This window comes from Aquarana catesbeiana, linkage group LG09 (genome assembly GCF_042186555.1).
Source record: "Aquarana catesbeiana isolate 2022-GZ linkage group LG09, ASM4218655v1, whole genome shotgun sequence".
Lineage (NCBI taxonomy): Eukaryota > Metazoa > Chordata > Amphibia > Anura > Ranidae > Aquarana > Aquarana catesbeiana.
In genome coordinates, this window is record NC_133332.1 from 69,216,548 (window position 1) to 69,237,509 (window position 20,962).

Below are 20,962 nucleotides of genomic sequence, written 5' to 3' on the forward strand. Positions count from 1 at the left end.
CCACTGTAGAAAAAACACGTGAATGTGTTAAAAAAAGAAAACACAACACAGCCTGTCAAAAATTGTATATTGACGCACATTAAACCCAGAAGTGTGAATAGGCTCTGATACAGCAGTCTGTACCAGCCCTTGGCACACCCGTCCACACCTGCAGGGGTTAAGTTCTGTGTTTGCATGAGCTGCGGTCTGGATGCGTGTGAGAGACTGGATTCTCCTCTTACCTGGGGACAGGTAACCTGAGTGTGTGCCTCCCCTGTAGGTGTGCCCTCACCTGTTCCTCCCCATGATGAGATTGCCCCGGTATTGTCAGAAAAACAATACTCTGGAAGCATCTAATGCTGAGGATTCCCCACAGGACTCTGGGCTATAAGGTAGGGTTATACGAGACGCTGCCAACCTGCTGTTACACCTATCGGATGGAAAGCGGTGCACCTCACCTCAGTGTAATATAGACAGGTTCCTTTATACATCCCTGCTGAGGTCTGAAAGAACAGGGATTGATTCTATACAGCAGATCCAGCATAGAGAGAGGCAGTGATATGACTTTATATATCATTACTAAAAGACCTTGTCTATTTTCCCAAACCAGTCTTCAGGACCTCTAAACTGTAGTTTTTTCCTTTTGGAATCACTGTGAAAGTTATCTGTGTTTGATGTGTGCTTCATTTGAACTATGAATAAGTGGGCTGTGCAGGTGCACTGAAGTTTGGAAAACATGGCCTGTTGTTGGTGTAGGAACAGAGGTAGCAGAGGTGCAGGTTGGACCCTTCTAAAAGCCTGTAGAGCATCCAAATGTCTTCTCACTTGTGGTGTAGAGTTATGAGATTTCTGCTATGCATGGTCACTGCAAGCCCATGGGTCATGCTACCTATCTAGATATATTCAATTGTCCTCTTGCTGGTGGTATAGTGTTATATAATTACTGACTGCTATGGATGGTCACTGCAAACCCATGGATCATGCTACCCACTAAGACATATTCAAATGCCCTCCTGCTGGTGGTATAGTGGTTTAACATTACTGCTATGCATGGTCAACGCAGGTGCATGGGTCATGCTACCTATCTAGATATATTAAGTTGTCCTCTTGCTGGTGGTATAGTGTTATATAATTACTGACTGCTATAGATGGTCACTGCAAACCCATGGGTCATGCTACCCACTAAGACATATTCAAATGCCCTCCTGCTGGTGGTATAGGGGTTTAACATTACTGCTATGCATGGTCAAGGCAGGTGCATGGGTCATGCTACCTGGCTAGACATATTCAATTGTCCTCTTGCTGGTGGTATCATTACTGCTTTCTATGGATGGTTACTGTCAACCCCACCATAGGTCATGCTACACACCTGGACATATTCAAATGCTCTCTTGCTGTTTGTAAAATGTTTTAACATTACTGCTATGCATGGTCATTGCAGGTGCATGGGTCATGCTACCTACTGTATCTAGACATATTCAATTGTCCTCTTGCTGGTGGTATAGTGTTATATAATTACTGACTGCTGTGGATGGTCACTGCAAACCCATGGGTCATACTACCCACCTAGACATATTCAAATGCCCTCCTGCTGGTGGTATAGTAGCTTAACATTACTGCTATGCATGGTCAATGCAGGTGCATGGGTCACGCTACCTGTCTAGGCATATTCAGTTGTCCTCTTCCTGACGGTAGAGTGTTATATCATGACTGCTATGGATGGTCACTGCAAACCTATGGGTTATGCTACACACCTAGACGTATTCAAATGCCCTCTTGCTGGTGGCATAGTGTTAAAAAATTACTACTGCATTGTCACTGCAAGATATATTCAAATGCATTCCTTCTGGTTGTATATGTATATGTTTTAACATTACTGCTGTGCATGGTCTCTACGCAGTTCCAAGGGTCTATCTAGGAATATTCCATTGTCCTCTTTCTGACGGCATAGTGTTATATCATTACCGACTACTATGGATGGTCACTACAAACACATGGGTCATGCTACCCACCTAGACATATTCAAATATCCCCTTGCTCGTAGTATAATGTTATATTATTACTTTTATGCATGGTCACTGCAAGCTCATGAGTCATGGTAACTTCCTATACGCTTACCCTTTTCATCACCATCTAGTGAGCAAGGTTAAATTATAACTAAAGGCAAAACTGTTTTTCTTTAGTTTTGGTTAGAGTGGAGAAGGATTAGAACCCTTGTTGGTTTCTTATTGCTGTCTGTGCCCCCGTTAAGGAGATTTACACTCTCTATTGGTCCTGCTTACCATTATCATTGAAAGTGAAAGTAAAAGAAAATCCCAAATTTTGGGTTGTCCCCAGAAAAGTAATGGAGGGGAAATCTTCCAATGGGGACACTATTTCTGGTGACCTGGGGGTTCCCAAGGAATCCCCTTGATTTGCAGGGATTTGCTCTGACTTCCTGTTTTGGCTATGGGACAGGAAATGAGAAGAAATCTCTGCAATTGGACACAGATGGCGAAAAAAAAAATCGGACGAGTTATAACCTTTCCTCATTCTATTCAAAATGAAAGAAAAAAAGTGCTGCCCATAGTTCTACTTTTAAGTTTAAATTACTTTTCCTTAAGGAGATGTATTGTTTTAGGTAGAATGGTTTATAAGAGTTGGGGGGGGGGGGGGGGGTAGACGTGTGGGCTTGTAAATACATGATGGCAGCCTTATTGTATTCATTAGATATACAGTCTGTTGTTTACTACTTCATGCCGAACAGTGATTGCACTTCCCTGCTCTCCTGTCTCTCAATGCAAGTCTATCGGTCTACTAAGGCTGGCCATACATGGAGCAAATTGCTTTCCTGAAAGTAAAATAAATTTGCTTAATTCCCCCATCAACATAGACAGCGTTGATGCAGGAATCCCTCCTGCCGGGCCATTGTCTTCTTGTGGGGGAAGCCGTCCCCACCAGGAGAAGACAGTGATTACTGCTAGCAGCTCTAGCAGTTGGTAGCGATAATCACAGGTAAAACCCGGTATGCAGGTGGTACCCAGGTTGATTGAACGATCAACTTTGTACATTCAGCCTGCCCATACACAGTTTGAAGAGTGATTAAAGTGGATCTCCAGCCAAAATTTTAGAGTAGGGAAGGATTGGGAACTCATTTATTTTTACTTTTTTTTTAAATTTGATTTTTCTTTGCTTTCTGTTTAAGTAACAGAGAAACTGTGAGGATAGTGTCAGTTGTCACTGGGACAGGAAATGAGGGAAATCTCCCAAAGGGGGATGCAAAAAAAAACAAACAAACTTGGTTTTGGTATGCATTCTTCTCTAAAAACAATACACTTCCTGTGAGGCACTATCAACTTGGCTAATTGACTTTTGTTTCAATAGTCATCGAACAGAGATGCTAAACACCTTCCCTGATATAGATACTACCATTAGAATGGGAGTCTTCAAATCGGTATCTGAAACATAGTCACAGAAATATGGGACATCAAGCATGTAAAGACAACTGTTGTTCAATGCTATAATAATTACTCCAAGGGTATGAATGGGTTGAACACGTAGTATTTTCTGATGATTTACACTAGTCAGGTGCCAACAAGGAACTGCATGCTCCCCAAGCATGTAAACATTACAATGTAGATAAGTATTTGTACATAGCACTTGGATGAAATACACTAATACAGAGTCTGCATAAGAGTTTGGGAATGAGATCTGAGCCTTGTAGTTTTATGAACCAAGCAGCTCCTCTTTACCTGCATTGGAATGATTTGTTATGTTGAGGGATTGTGGTATTCTACAAGCTCATTCACACAAGCACCCATACTGATCACATGGCTACTGGTAGTAGGGTTGCCACCTTTTCTTCCAGCCAAACCCGAACACTGTAGTGGCCTGGGACACCTTTGGGTGCCCCCAAGGAGAGTAGTAATGTGGTGCGCATAGCGTGATGCCGAACCTACCCCCAGACGGCAGCAGGTTTGTGTGTGACTATCTTGGTTACTTGGGGAGCCACATCCCCGGCCTGAATAATGTGTCTGGGTTTCAGGCCACCTAAAACCTGGACACATGATTCAAAACCTGTCTGGATGAATCCTGGACAGGTGGCAACCCTAGCTGGGAGTAAACCGTGCCAATTTCAGTGCATTGTTCTGTTTCCTTTTTTCCTTTTGTTAGAATTTTATTGAAAAGTCACAAATGACATTTCATAAGGTTCTTTTGGCGTCAGCACAGTGTGAGGCAGTGGATTGCGCCACACTATGGTGCACTGGAAAAAAGTACTTCATGCAGTAGTGTGAACTGACCTGTCACAGTACCAGGCTCTTTGCCTTGTCTTCTTGGGAAATTTGGCCAGGACACCTAAGCGCTCATTGATACTTGTGTTTTCTGAAGAGTGAACTGCGGTGGATCACTTTTCAGAAAGCGCTTGACAGGTGGTGAGGAGGCATTATGATGGTTCCTTTCTGGCTGTTTTAACCCCTGAAAACAGCACCACTAAATTGCCACTGGTTGAGTGGGTTTAGTGGTGCCCGCTGAACACAACAAGGGGGATCATTTTTGCCACGCTGTGATTCAAAACATGTGCACAGCCCCCTTCTGCTGCCTTTGCAGCTTAACCACTTCAGCCCCGGAAGATTTGGCTGCTCAATGACCAGGCCATTTTTTGCGATACGGCACTGCGTTGCTTTAACTGACAATTGCGCGGTCGTGCGACACTGTACCCAAACAGAATTGATGTCCTTTTTTCCCACAAATAGAGCTTTCTTTTGGTGGTATTTGATCCCCTCTGCGGTTTTTATTTTTTCCGCTATAAATTATTCTCTAGTTGAGCAAAGAGGGGATCTTCAGCCACTACTCCTAGGAGTGCTACCCAAGGAGGATCATTCCCTCTACACCATTTAAGACCTGACTAAAGCCCCATACACACGGGCCAAGCTGTACTAACTTTGGATAGTTAGTAAAGCGGCTCCGACCGGATCTGACATTTTTCTCTTTTCGTTTTAACCCGCTGGATTGAACCAAAAAAAACCTCAGTGTGTTCCAGGCTTAACCACTTCAGCCTCGTAAGAATTTACCCACTTCCTGACCAGGCCATTTTTTACGATACGTCACTGCTTCGCTTTAATTGACAATTGCGCGGTCGTGCGAAGCTGTACTCAAACAAAATTGACGTCCTTTTTATCCCACAAATAGAGCTTTCTTTTGGTGGTATTTGATCGCCTCTGCGGTTTTTATTTTTTGCGCTATAAACATTGCTATAATAAATATCCCACATTTTTTTTATCAAAAAAAATGATTTTCTTCCTCAGTTTAGGCCAATATGTATTCTTCTACATATTATTGGTAAAAAAAAACGCAATAAGCGTATATAGATTGGTTTGCGCAAAAGTCTACAAAATAAGGGATAGATTATGGCATTTTTATTAATATTTTTTTTTTTTTTTTTTTTACTAGTAACAGCGGTGATAAGCGATTTTTATCGGACTGCGATATTGTGGCGGACAGATCGGACACTTTTCGCACAATTTTTGGTACCAGTGACAATTATACAACGATCAGTGCTATAAAAATGCACTGATTACTGTATAAATGTCACTGGCAGGGAAGGGGTTAACACTAGGGGGCGATCAAGGGGTTAACTGTGTTCCCTAGGTGTGTTCTAACTGTAGGCGGGATGGGACTTTCTAGGAGGAGAGGGAGAGATCGGTGTTCATACTTAGTATGAACACACGATCTGTCTCTACTCCCCTGATCCCCCACTCCCCTGTTTACACACACAGATCCTGGTTCTCGCTCTGTCACGAGTGATCGCGGGAGCCCGGTGGTCATCGCGCCCGCTGGGCACTCGCATCGGTTCCAGGCACACACTGTGGGCGCGCGCGCCACTCTAGTGGCCAAAAGGTGAAGCGACGTAAAGTAACGTTGTTTCGCCCAGCCGTGCCATTCTGCTGCAGTAAAACCGCGGCGGCTGGTCAGCAAGTGGTTAAACTCTACTTTCGTAGGGAAAAAAATAGCAAATAAAAAATATATAAAGCATATAAAATTCCTACATGTCATATGGTTATTGAATGTTATTAAAAATGACCTTTCCTTTTCAAACTGCAGTGCAATATTCTTTAAAAAGCAATGCAAAAAAATATTTTCTGTAAAAAGCAATCTAATATGGCTACCTGGAGGTGTCCTTTACACAGAATGTGTACAGAACTCCCCCCAGAAATGTCATTTCCTGCTTGTGTGATTGGCTCACTGATTTTCCCAGAAGTCTGCGCTAAGATACAAGTCAGATTTTTGCCATCCTCTGCAACTAAAATGTCATTTTTGGTGAGATGCTCTAATAGGAAATCATCTCTAAAGGGATTCACACCCTGTCACTTTCCTCATTTCGCACATGGACACAGACAAGCAAACAGCCATTTCTTCAGAATAGGGCACCAAACTTGAGCGTATTGGATTCCATAATCGCAACAAAAATTACAATGCGCTTGCGGTGCTATTATTTCTTAATGGCACCCCAAACACGGTGCGATTTTGCCGGGATTGTCGTGTGACAAAACGCATGAAAATCACAGCAAAACACGCAACACCAAACACGCCACACTCAGTGCCAAAATTTGGTACATGAGCTTTTTTGCCACATATTTGGAGCAGAGGGCAGCCCATTCAAAAATGAATGCTGCCACTCCTAAAACGCACCACAGAAAAAGATAGGGAGTCTGCAACAAAGTTTGTTTAAATCTTTGCAGTTAAAAACATGGATCAACCGGTCAAGTGTAAACAAGGCCTCAGGCCAGATTACAATCTGACTGTACAATCAACTTTCAGCTTACCAAAACTATGTAATGGTAATATTAGAATTTACCTAATATATCCAGTTAATTTCTATCCAGTCAGACAGGCTCCTGATTTTTGTGTGTACTGTATATCTAAATAAGATTGTACAATCAGATTGTAATGTATGTAGGGAGCTTTAATCTTCTGATTGTATGCTCATTATGGATTTTAACAAATGATACACAATGAAAATCTTGGCTTTTTATTGTTTGCGAGGTGCTGATCACTTGTTTGGGCCTAAATTACTAAGCTGGATACATGCTATACAATTTTCTGTAGATTTTTTTCCTTCAGATTTACCAAAACCGTATAATATGAGGTTAAACCTTAAGACGCTTTTCAGGCTCTTTCACGCTAAAAAAAGCACCTGAAAAGCTCACGAAAACCTATTATCATTAAAATCAATGAATGCTTTCGCACTGGGGCAGTGGCAGGGCGGCGAAAAAACGTCCCTCTCCATTGAAATGAATGGAAAGCTCTTCAAAAAGCGCTCAGTGTTTTACTGGCAGTTTAGAAGCGCCTCATTGTGAAAGGGGCCTAATGCCCTGTACACACAATCGGTCTTTCTGACAACAAATGTTGAATGTGAGCTTGTTGTCAGAAAGTCCGACCGCATGTATGCTCCATAGAACATTTGCTGTTCGACTTTCCGCCAACATATGTTTGAGAGCAGGTTCTCAAATTTTGTTGTCGGAAATTCCGATCGTGTGTACACAATTCCGACGCACAAAGTCCCACGCATGCTCGGAATCAAGCAGAAGAGCCGCACTGGCTATTGAACTTCATTTTTCTCGGCTCGTCCTACGTGTTGTACGCCACCGGGTTCTTGACGTTCGGAATTTCCGACAACATTTGGGTGACCGTGTTTGAGCCAACATCCATCGGAAAAAAATCCACGGTTTTATTGTTGGAATGTCCGATCGTGTGTACGGGGCATAAGAGTTTCAATTTGTATGCAATCAGGCAGGCCCTTACACTACATGGTTTTGGTAAATCTAGAGGAAATTAGACAACAAAAGTTGTATAGTGTGTATGGTGGTCTAAGGAAAGGAGAGTCTGTGTTCATCACAATCGTCCAATCTTCATAAAGCAGATCTGTTTTTATGATTCATTCAGATTGGCGCTGACACCCATCCTGTGTTCACGCTCCCATTGTTATTGCGCCTGCGTGCACCCTGGGCTGTGTGCAGGCAGCCTATAGAGGTGAATGCAGACGAAGCGGCTACACAGACGCATGTCAAAATTTGACATGTGAGCAGGAACAGGTGCACACATCCGAATGCAGACAGTGGGGTAGATTTACTTAAGACTCGTATACACTACTATTTTTTTTTGTTTGAACCCAGCAGGTTCAACGAAAAAAAACTGACAGCTCAGGTCAGAGCCGCTGTACTAACGCTCTGATGTTAGTACAGCAATCTCCCCTGATGTGCTATTGTGTTCTGACAGAGGGATGGCCCCCCACCAGAACACTCCAATCAGCGCTCTCAGCTAATGGCTGAGAGCGCTGAACGGGAGGCGGTCGGCAGACCTCTTTCGGTCATGACCCTTCAGCTTCTGTGGGACCAGCTGCAGTACACATGGGCTGAATGCCCCCCGACATTTGCCCTGTGTGTACTAGGCTTAAAACTGGAAAGTGAAAAATCTGGTGCAGCTCTAGTGACACTAGTGATTCGTCAGAACAGATATTTTTAGCATTTCCATTAAATCCATTGAGTTTTTTGTATTTTCATTATTTATTCAGAGGAGGTTTAGTCATGTGTTGACACCATAGGTATTTAGACCTTATTTGACTTTCCCCTTTCCCAATATGGAGATTTTGGGTCTACCCACCCGAGGTTCAAACCGAGGCATGGTTCAAATTGTGTGTATATAAGCGGTGGGTCAACACGCCGCCCATGCCCCAGGATGACATTATATTGTGACGAAACGCATCGGGAGGAGGGACGTGCTGACGTCATCCGTGTTGCCGCGAACCCGCAGGGATGGGCGAGTTGTTTTAGCCAGCCGGCTTCATTCTATATGCTGTTTTTAAAGCTCCTTGAGTAAGTGCATTACTTTTATTAAATAAATTGATCCTCTGGTTTTGCGCTATGGCGAGTCTGTATCTCTCCTTGGGTCTTATTGAGTTCCGTCTCTGATCGAGTTGGAGTTCCCTGGCATCCGCTTCCAAGTCCAACAGCATTTGTTCGGCTCCATCGTAGGTGTTCTGGATGATAGTTGCTGTCTGAATTCAACCGGTGAATAAAGGCCCAGGCTGGGTTATTACCCGCATGCGCTATCCAGCTTCCTATCTGGTAAGCCTAAAATCTATGTGTTTGTGAGTCACTGTCACACGGAGAGGACTCTGAGAAGCGATCCATTTACTTTGAAGAGTGATTCACCCAACTTCATTTTGCACTCTTAATTGTGTACTGCCGTTTGTTAGGACTCTGAAAAGTGATTCACACGCTTTAAAGAGCCTTTCACCCATTCACAATATTAATTTTTAATTCGGCCATTGTGGTCCTCTGAAGTTGATTAAGCTGTACACACGGGCAGAATATTGGGCGGCATCGGCCTGTTCAATAGAAGCTGGCCGACATTCAGCCCGTGTGTACTACAGCCGGTCCGACAGAAGCCGGCATGACGGAAAAAGGTCTGCCAATCGGCATCCGATCAGTACTCTGTCAATGGCTGAGAGCACTGACCGGAGTGTTCTGGTGGGGAGGCCACCCCCCGTCAGAATATAATAGCTCAGCGGGGAGATTGCTGTACTAACATTGCATATTTAGTACAGCAGCTCATCCCAAGCTCTTCAGTTTTATTGGGTTTTTTTTCAGCCCACTGAGTTGAACGGTAAAAAAAAACGAATCGTGTGTACCACGCTTTAGTATGGCAGTTTGCTGTGCCCACAGTTTTTCCATTGTGCGGCTAATTATATCTATTGTAAAGTTCGTGGTTGTATAATATCACGGCGTGTTTATTTGTATTTACACCATCTCTATGGTAATCTGTCTTTTTACTGCTAATTACAGTACAGGAAGTGCTGCTGGTTCATCCAGAGCAGTGATAAAGGCAATTATAATGGATCTTTGTGTAGATCCTGCAACACTCATCTCCCATCTACAGCAGCTGACCTGCAATGCAAATATTTACCAAGGCTTTCTGCTTTGATATCAAACAGTGATAGGAACCCCGGCTGGGCTGTGTTTACCTAACCGAGACATTATACATGCCATGAACATTGTATAAGCATTGCCTTAAAGCGGAGTTCTGCTTAAAAAAAATAAAAATTAAAAGTCAGCAGCTACAAATACTGCAGCTGCTGACTTTTAATAATCGGACACTTACCTGTCCCAGGGTCCAGCGATACGGGGGAACGAAGCCCCGCTCATCTCCCCCCTCCTCTCTGCGGCGTCGGCATTGTAACTGTGGGCACCGGGCTGTGGCTTCACAGCCGGGCACCCACTGCGCATGAGCAAGCCACGCCGTGCGCCATCACTGGCCGGGCAATCATCTGGGACCTGTGACGTGTCCCAGATGATTGCCGAGAGGGAGGGGGCAGAGGTGATCTCCCTTCCGGTAGCCGGGAGGAAGTGGGAGCTGGGACCCTCTAAAAAGAGGGTACCCGCTCCCCCCCCCCCCCAAAGAAAATGACATGCCAAATGTGGCATGTCAGGGGGTCACCTCCCTTAAAGCGGAAGTTCCATTTTTGGGTGGAACTCCGCTTTAAGTAGGGTACACACTATAAGAAAATCGCAGAGAAACGATCATTTGATTTTCATATAGTGTGTACACAACTTTCGACATCTGATTCAGACTTTCCAAACTAAAATTTCAAAGGACAAACGCCAATTTTTTTTTCGTACATGAACAGAACTAACGATTTTAGTTTAATGTGTACTCTTTTCGTACGAGAAACATTGGATACGAAAGACTGCGTATGATCAGAAACAATAACCGACAAAAAAGTATTTCTTGTATGAGAATTTTCGGACATTAGTTCCATCCTCAGTTTTGATCTGCTGTGAAATTTCAAGGAAAACCGGACAACTTTCTTATAGTGTGTACTCACCTGGCTGTAAATCTGGCCATAGGTGGACCTTCTGTCTTTGATCAGCCAGCACGTTCAAGGTGGATGAAGAAATCTTTCCCGCCGATACGCTACTATGCTGTACCTTTTTTTTTTTTTTTTTAAATTACACCGCTGGCGCCATGTTGCATTTATGTGAATGGGCACCATAGAGAATAATGTGATTTCCATTGTTTTGCATTGCAGAGAGATGGCAGACGGAAGAGAAATCGCACTAGTGTGAACAGGGTCTAGAGGTACAGGGCATGTGGTTATAATATTGACCTACCGGATTGCTAAGCTTGTATGGATATAATCATAACACGGGTGTGACTGTATTTATATGTATATAAAAGCGTATTAGCATAACCCAGTTATGATAATGAATAATAAACCATTATTTAAAGCTTAGTGTTTATTTGTACTAATGCTTTGAAATGCAGTTTGTAAACTCTTATGCCAAAGTAAAAAAAATAAAAAAATAAAAAGAGAGAGAGACAAGTGGAATTGGCAGTCGGCTTAGAACCAAGCCCTAGCTTTGAGCGCTATTTTTGGTGATAAAGGTTGTTAAAGTTAAAGGTGATTCTACAGCTTAAAGGGACAGTAAATATATACAGCTGTTAATATTGCTGACGTTTTTTTATTGCACATTAAGTTTAATCAGTAAAACTGAGTGTGTATGCAACTATAGTAAATGAAAGGAACCAATCAACATTTAATCTCTGAATCATACTTTTGTAAATGGAAATCTGGTTGGTTGCTAGGGGGTTTGCCCTGTCCAATGACTCTTTCTCAATATTATTACTATTATAAATTCATTTTGATCAGATGGTTGAATGGTCAAATAAACTAGCAACATTTATTCTTTTTTTGTGTTATATTTTATATCAAAGGTGTAAAACTTAATTGCAAGCCACATCAGCAGTATGGTTACCCTCAAAATGACGGTTGTATCTGGGATGCGTTATGTACAGAGTGCAAGGTTCAGGAGTGCCTTACGTACAGAGTGCAAGGTTCAGGAGTGCCTTACGTACAGAGTGCAGGGTGCAGGAGTGTGTTATGTACAGAGTGCAGGGTGCAGGATTAAGCTATGTGCAGAGTTCAGAAGTGTGTTATGTACAGAGTGCAGATTTCAGGATCACGCTACGCACAGAGTTCAGGGTTCAGGTGCGTTATGTAGAGAGTGCAGGATTCAGGAAAAAGTGTTATGTACAGAGTGCAGCGTTCAGGGTTACGCTACGTGCAGAGTGCAGAGTCCAGGAGTGTGTTATGTACATAGTGTAGAGTTCAGGATCACGCTACGTACAGAGTGCAGGGTTCAGGAGTGTGTTATGTACATAGTGTAGATTTCAGGATCATGCTATGTACAAAGTGCAGGGTTCAGGTGTGTTATGTACAGAGTGCAGAGTTCAGGAGTGTGTTATGTACATAGTTTAGAGTTCAGGATCACGCTACGTACAGAGTTCAGGAGTTTATGTACAGAGTGCAGGGTTCAGGATTATGCTAAGTGCAGAGTTCAGAAGTGTTATGTACAGAGTGCAGAGATCAAGAGTGTGTTATGTACAGAGTGCAGAGTTCAGAAGTGTGTTATGTACAGAGTGCAGAGTTCAGGAGTGTGCTATGTACAGATTTCAGGATTACACTACGTGCAGAGTGCGGAGTTCAGGCTTACACTATGTATAGAGTGCAGAGTTCTGGAGTGTGTTATGTCAGAGTGCAGGGTTCAAGAGTGCATTACATTTAAAGTGCAGAGTTTGCTCTGTGTACATAGTTAAGGGGTGTACTGTGTACAGAGTGCAGACTTCAGGGGTGTGATTAAGCCCCAGGAGTGGGGCAAAACATGTCAGGGGGCATGTCACAAGGAGCGGCATTGACTAAGGCTTTCACATGTATACATACATACTAGGATCGGCTATGGCGAGCGGCGGTTGTTCATTACTCACTGGATGAGTTTTTTCTTATGCTGGCATTCCTACTATTTTGAGTGCCAATGGGGCTCTACACTTCAGTCCGGAGCAGCAACACCAAGTACTTATGGCCTTATCAGGGGTGTGTTATGTACAGAATGCAGGGTTTAGAGGTGTGCTACATACAGAGTGCAGCATTCAAGGTGGATCAACCAGGAGTGGTGTTTTCATCCCTGTGGCAGATCTAAGCGTTTAGGCTGTAGAAGAGTTAGGTGTAACATGCAGTAATGTTATGAGATGCTAAAAGGCTGAGAGAACAAGCTAGAGATGGAAAACTGGAGGGTGAGCAAAAATAGTAACATCATCAGATCCTGCCAAGGGTTAGCATGTGCAAAATAAAAATGGTAACACTAGGTGACCTCTATAACATTTACCCTACCACATGCCAACCTCCCAGAATAATAATGCATTCGTTGATATATCATTAAATGCATTTTTTAATGCAAGCAGTGTAAGTACTTGAATTTGGCTTGGTATCAGTCGCTTGCAGTCTACTGTATAGTCTTTACAGCACAGGTCACAGAGAGGGAGGGAGAGACCCCCTCAGGTGTGCTGCAGTGCAAGGACCATGCTGAGGTACGGAGACAGATGAGAGGGAGCTCATCCGTGTGCTGCTTCTCCTTTCACTATCCAGTCACAGGGATAGGGAATAAAATCTGTAAGTGAAAGCGGAACAGCAGCAGGGAAAGATCAGGGTCTCGCCACTCCAGTCAGGATTGTGCTGTTTGGCAGAGCTGTGTAAATCTCAAGACTGGATGAACAGAATTACAAATCTTTGGCAGCTATCGTATATGAGTTTCATTTGTGTATTTAACTGTTTGCCTTGGGTTCAGCTTTAATATAGTGTATTTGTGTTTTTCTTTTCTTTCTTTTGTGTGCTTGATTATTTGTATATTGTTGCCTTCATTTTTTATTATTTTTTTTGCTGTCTTATTTTTTCTGTAACAAAATGTAAAGTATTGAGGTCGGGAGGCAGTTTTATTTTATTTTTCTTTTAGTTGAAAAGGACTGAATTTCAGTTATGGCTACTTTTGCATAGTTACATTGGACCAATGTAACTGTGCATGTACCATAGCTGGTTGATCTCTGTGTGGGAGCTGGAAATCACTGTAATAGGCAACACTACTCCAGTGATCCCCACTAGCTTCTAAGTTCCGTGCTGCTCTGCTGCTTAGTGATCACAGGAGGTTGATCACTTGGGACTGGCTCTATTTAGAGAAAACTTCACATTTTATCAATAAATGCAAAGCGTTCTGTGATTGGACAAGGTGGGGCAGTGATATCACAGTCTTCACCTCTTCCAGTCAGAGATCACTTTGCATTCATGGAGAAAATGCAGTGTTTTCTGTATGGTAATGGTAATGATTAAGCACAAGTTGTATGTGTGAAATGCGTCTATGTGACTGAATTCTGGTGTCCCTGGTTTCATCACTATTATTTTCAATAAAGGCACTTTGGCTGCATATCCAAAGGTTCCATTCTTCTTTTTCTAAGCATCCTACAAAGGGCGGTCCGGGACTAGCACTCCTACCTGGTTCCACTTGGGTCATTGTATACACCTGGAGCCACGGATCCTTTCTTCCTTGGTTCTCCGTATGGTACCCATGCCAAGCAAGCAACCTACTGTGCCAAATGGCTTCCCTGCTACATTGTGAACAAAGGACCCTGAAAGACCGTGACAATCACTGCAGTAGCGTTGCTTACTACAGTGAATTCCAGCTCCCACAGGGATCAACCAGCTATGGCAGTGGTCATCAACCCTGTCCTCAGGGCCCACTAACAGGCCAGGTTTTATGTATTACCTTGGGGAGATGCAGACTAGAATACTGCAATCACTGAGCAGCAAATGATATCACCTGTGATGTATTTCAGTTATCTTGCAAACCTGGCCTGTTAGTGGGCCCTGAGGACAGGGTTGATGACCACTGAGCTATGGCACATGCCTTGGTCAAAGCTGTAACAATTTAACTTTGCAAAAACAAGAAGCTCCAACATTTTTTACCATTCCTATTGACTGCAATGCATTTCACTGAAATTTTTCCAAAATTTGGGTGAAACTAAAATTTTTCAGCTTTGCTCGTTTCAACTTGTCACATCCAACTGACAACCAAACCTCATAGTGATGCCATGGTAACATTCCAGTAGCATAAGGCATACACAGTAGAACCTTAGGCTCTATGCACACTGGGCTTAAAAAAAAACACCAGTTCCCTTAGCAGGAAAAAAAAATTGCTCTTATAGAGCATTTTTGTACACATGTTTAGGAGTGTCCAGCATTTTATTCTGCCAGAAAACTCCAATCAAAAACGTGTTTTTTTTTTTTTTTTTTTTTCGTTTTTTTCCTGCCTCTAAATGCTGTGCTTAAAATATGCCTCTAAACATCCTAGTGTGCATGGATACATAGGAAAACATTGAGCTGCTTCTAAAGGCAAAACATAAAACTAAAGCAGCGATTTTTAAGCCAGTGTGCATGGAGCCTTAAAGGGGTTGTAAACCTTTGAGGTTTTTCACCTTAATGCATTCTTGCGGTAAAAAACCTCCAGTAATGCTGCAGAGCCCCCCTTTTACTTACCTGTACCCCCTCTATCTCATCCCGGAAACGAGCACACCAGCAAAAGCCGGTGTCTCTGGTCCTGATTGGATGGATTGGTAGCAGCGCAGCCATTGGCTCCCGCTGCTGTCAATCAAATCCAATGACGCGGGCATCGGGGGGGGGGGGGGGCAGGGTCGAGTCATACATTTGGCTTCCATGGATGCCGAATGAATGACTCGGGAGCGCGCCCACAATGTAACCACCCGGGGAGAGCGCTTTTCCCAGGGGGTTATCTAATGTGGGGAGGAGCCGCGACAGCCGCCAGGGGGACCCCAGAAGAGGATGTTCGGGGGCCACTCTGTGCAAAACGAGCTGCATAGTGGAGGTAAGTATGATATGTTTGTTATTAAAAAAAACAAAAAAAAAACAAAGCTTTAGTGTCACTTTAAATATTCCAACATTTCTTCAGTGGAAGAACACTGGACAGTGTCTACTTTCTCCACTCTCCTCCTTCATAGGGTTCTGTTCATTTCTAAGTCACATGAATGCTTTAAATGTTTTCTGGGCCTTTAAATACTTTAATTGAGGCGAAAACCTCAGCTGTTGACCTTCTTTTCTGCTTAATATCCTGAAAGGAAAAGGTTAGTTCAGTTTGTCACAATGTGAAACTAGCCTGTGGCTTTCTGTAAGACTGGTTAGATGAAGTGTTTGTAAGAAATATTTCTGTTCTGCATAGACATTATATACACCCATTGTTTTGTTTGGAGAAGGTTTAAAGAGGAAGTAAACCCTGATGGGCTTTACTTCCTCTTTGTTTCCCTGCAAAGGAAAAGCATTATGGGCTACTAGGCATTGCCTAGTAGCCCATTATGTGTCACTTACCTGAAACCGAAGCCTGCGACATCCCCGATTTCCTCACTGGCAGGAAGTGTCCATTCTTCACCCCTCTTCCTTCCAGGGTCGCAAACTCTGACTCTGTGACTGGGTGGAGTCGCATGTGCGCGGGAGCCGCCAGTCACGGCATGACCCCAGCTTGAAACGGCACAGTGTGCCCTTTCAAGAGTGCGCAAACGCCGAATACATTGGCGCATGCGCAGAAGACGGCATCGTTCGGGGACATAGTAAATATCTCCTAAACCATGTAGGTTTGGGAGATATTTCAAGCACCTACAGGTAAGCCTTAATTTAGGCTTACCTGTACGTAAAAGTGGTCTGTAAGGGTTTACAATCACTTTCATTTAGCTGTATCTGTAACTTGAAATTTCATTAGATTTAAAACCCCTACACCCTCTAACCTATCACTTTTCTATAAAATCAAAGTAAAGAAAAACTTTATGTATCCCCAAGCAACAATAGTCGCTGAAACTTTGTTAATTTTGTAACTTATTATGTATATACATATGTACCCCATTTTATCAGTATATATGTCCCATATTCCTTTTCCCCGCCTTCCCCCAGTACCATTTATGTAACATTATTGGCATATATATTTTTGTTAATTTTGCACGTATACATGACCTACTTAGTCTTTTGAGGTTTTATGTTGCTGTTATTTCAAAAATCTGGTTTTCATATCAGATGAATAACCACTCTCCTCTTTGTTTGTTTTCAGCGACTATTGTCGCTTGGGCATATATAAAGGGTAACTTTCCAGAGGGCCATGCCGGGGCATCCTCTGTGAGGGACCATTTCCCCTTTCTGGGGCCTGCTGTATTTGTGGACGGTGTTTTTCATCCTGCTGAACCGAGGGTTGAACGGGTCAACAGCCACAGCATGTTTAAAATATTATTTGGATGCAAGATATTTCAAACAGTTATACAGTTTGCACGGTCAGTGTGTTTACAAACTAAAAAAGAACGAGGAACCCCCCTAACGGGGCTTTAAAGCAGCCAGTAATGACATTTAACAAATTACAAAAAAGTGAGTAATTAATAATTTTATTGATACAAAAAGTATGATAATACTGACATTGAGGGTCAGGACATGAACTGGAGTACAAAAGCAATGACTTTAAAAACAGTACCAATGGCAAAGGGCAATATGCAATACCGATGGCAAAGGGCAATATGCAATAGGTTACACCATGAGCGACAGTAATACAAAGTTCTTGTGTGTAGGATTCTGACGCGTTTCGACCCCAATGGGTCTTCTTCAGAGGATAAATATGTAAAAACTGTAAGGATGTAAACATGTGTTAAATTACATCAAAATCAAAAGAGAAAAGAAATATGTGGACGAATCCATGTATTGCGTCTTTACCGGTCACGATGTATTAGATGGTAGGTGGCCATGATATGAAGAAGTTTCCCTCTTATTAATGCATCCCCAATTTCCCAGCGGTTATGCCAGTCAGCAGAGGAGCAGGTATCACACACACATGCCTTACAAGGAATCACACACTGAATATCCCCGAAAAATGAGGAACAGCAGATGAGAGGGGTGTGCACTGCACCTGTGATGAAATAACAATGTATACTAAATAAAAATTCTAGGAATAATCTCTGAGGAAAGGGAAGAATATATCTCTGTATTTGTATTTAAATTGGTATGTTCTAGGTGATAGATGAGTGACTAGGTGTTTAGCGAGCATAGCGTGGGAAAGAGTCCATGCAAGAAAACCTGAAAGGAAACATGAGGGGGCGTGAAAAGGAATGAGAGGGAAGGAGGTCAAAGGAAAGGTACGGGGAAGGAAAAAGGGGGGGGGGGGGGGGATAGAGGGGGAAAGGGAGAGAAGGGGAAGGGGGAAAGGAAAACAGGGAAGGGAAAAAAGGGGGAGGGCTGAAGGGGGGGGGGGGGAGAGAAGGTGGAGGATGGGTGTGAAAAGACAAGGAAGATTGGATAGAAAAGAAAATTGTACTCCAGTTCATGTCCTGACCCTCAATGTCAGTATTATTATACTTTTTGTATCAATAAAATTATTAATTACTCACTTTTTAGTAATTTGTTAAACGTCATTACTGGCTGCTTTAAAGCCCCGTTAGGGGGATTCCTTGTTCTTTTTTTCTACTACTTGGGGTGCGCGGCCTACTTGTCCGTACTCCTATGAGTGTCCCTTTCTTTTTTGTGTGTTTACAAACTATGATACTGAATAAGAAATGGTGTGATAATATGTATGTTTATTATTAACTTGCATTATGTCCACTGTATACTTATCCATATTTTTTATTAATTGCAGACGTTTATACGTCCTGCCGTAACCGCATACACCCCTGAAGAAGAGAGAGCAACCATTTTAATCTTGAAACGCGTCGGGTACTTCTGTTGTATCCACTTGTATTTCAACAGACTAATTGTGGCTACTGATTGTGATACCAAACTGTGTTGTGTATATACTAGCATCCATTTTTTCTATATTTTGTATAATCATGTGTCCATTCTTTTAACTTATACTATACTTTTTAATACTCGCCTAATATCTGCTATCTGTCCTGACTTAAAGTACCATTAAGAGGAAACTTTCTTTCAAATTTCTAAAGAATTATTAAAGCATCTTGGGCTCCTTAGCCTTTTGGCTTGGCATTCCTCGTGTATTTTTATGCTTTGCGTTATCTCAGGAATTCAGGAATGCCCACACTGAGTAATCCATTCTTTACCAAAGATATATCTCCAGGGGGTCTCTTCGTTGACTTTATATTGCCTACAGTAAGCAATTGTTTCCCAATCTAACTGTAATTGACTTGAAAGTGCAATCACACCTCCCAACCTTCTGAGATAAGAAAGAGGGACACCTTTAGTGAAACACATATAAAGAAGAAAGAAACACCCTTGTCATGCCCCCCAGTTATGTGCACCATATAACACACTTATTTGTTTAACCCATGAGCGCTTTTCACCACTTCTTTGCTTTTATATTGGCTGTTCAAAATATAATATGCAATAACTTAAAGGCTGGATAAAGATTTTAGGGAAGATACTATTGGGAATTACTGTAAATTGGATGTATATATTTATGGTGGAGTAACAGTTAGACAAAACAAGCAGTTGGCCCGTGTTGTGCAGGAAAACTTTTTAAATTTCAAAATCAAATGTTAAAAGCAAACAAAATTTTGAAGTACTTTTGAAAGATGTTAATCGATTTATCGACTGTACTGGCAACCTACCTCATAAAAAAATTGTTGCCAAGAAAAACGCTCACAAGTGTATCAAGCATGGTGTCCACAGAGCTGGCCAATAGAATTGCTGAGAGTCCGAGAATACTGAAAGGATAAATACATACAAAGCTGAGTTCCTTATGACAATTGTGGACTAATAGCATGTTACCTATTAGTTACCTATGTTACCTATTAGTGGACAATCATTTAAACTGACCCAATTATACAGTAAGTCACTGCACAGATCGCCAAGGATTGACTCCTTGTAAAGATAATTGCCAGTTTCCAAATCCTTGTAAACCTGACCACATGAAAGGCGAAAGTCGTATTTCCTCCATACGCACATAAAGAAAGGAATGCATAGCTAGGGCTGCCTAGCCTATTAAACACCACTCCCAAAGACATCTAGTAAACACATCATTAGATTATATTACCAGCAAAATCTGAGCAGAGTTCATTGTGAAATGGAAATTTATTGAATAAAACGTCCCCAATGAGAGAGGATAACTGTTATTAGTGATATAATCTTTCCCTGTTACCAATTCATCAGAATACCATTACTATCACATACCTCCCAACTGTCCCTGATTTCGAAGGACTGTCCCTGATTTGGAACAAAGTCCCTCTGTCCCTCATTCCTCCTCATTTCTCCCTCATTTTGGTCTGATCTGTATAGTTGTATATAAAATGCACTATTTATCTTTTCAAAAAGTGTTTCCCAGTGCTAAACTTTTCATACAATTTCTAAATTGCTGCATTTGTAAATTTTAAAAGCCAATATAAAGGCATAGTGATATAATATAAATACAGCGCTCACAAACAAACCCATAATAAGTGATAATAAGTGATAACAAAAACATAAAGTCCATATGAAACTGTGTAAAAATGCAGGGAATGCTTCACATCTGTTGTGCAGAAAGTGCAAAGTAAATGTTGCAGAAAAATTTTCAGGTGTACCAAGACCCCCACATGTGTCCCCACTCACCAAATCACAATTAAACCTAGCTTTGCAGTCTTGGAATTAATATAGGCTTATAGTGATATCCAGAGGATGTTGCAGGATGGGAGGTTCACTGATGAGATGATAAACGATCCTTCAACGTTAATACTCAGCCATACAAAAACAGGTACCCAAAAAGGAAGAAAAAAGGGGGGACCAATATTGAAGTATGCTTAGATTAAAAATGTATTGCGCATAAAAGGTTATACTTACAAAAGTAAGTTAAAATCAGGCATTGAAATGAACAGAGGATGCAGCAAACACCGTTACTAGTGTTCCCACGATACAGGAAATTACATCAGTACCGGAAGTGCATCGCGTCAATGCATTTCGCCCTCCCACAGGGTGAAATGCATTGATGCCCTTACGCCCTGACACCCTGTGGGAGGAAATTTGTGTTAAATTTGGTTTTATCGCTCTCACTTTCTCATATTGGTCACTGGAAGTTCAACATGGCATCTCATGGCAAAGAACTCTCTGGGGATCTGAAAATATTTTTTTTTTGCTATACATAAAGATGGCCTCCTAGGC

The 20,962-nt window shown here is 42.2% G+C and overlaps 1 protein-coding gene across 1 annotated transcript in view; it reads left to right on the top strand.

The window, feature by feature from the left end:
• Nucleotides 1-261: 261 nt before the first annotated feature.
• Nucleotides 262-20,962, top strand: part of LOC141107776 (uncharacterized) — a 99,511-nt gene continuing 78,810 nt past the window's right edge. The window contains exon 1 of the mRNA XM_073598738.1: nt 262-371. The gene's annotated coding sequence lies outside the window, so the exon portion shown is untranslated. The remainder of the gene's footprint in view (nt 372-20,962) is intronic.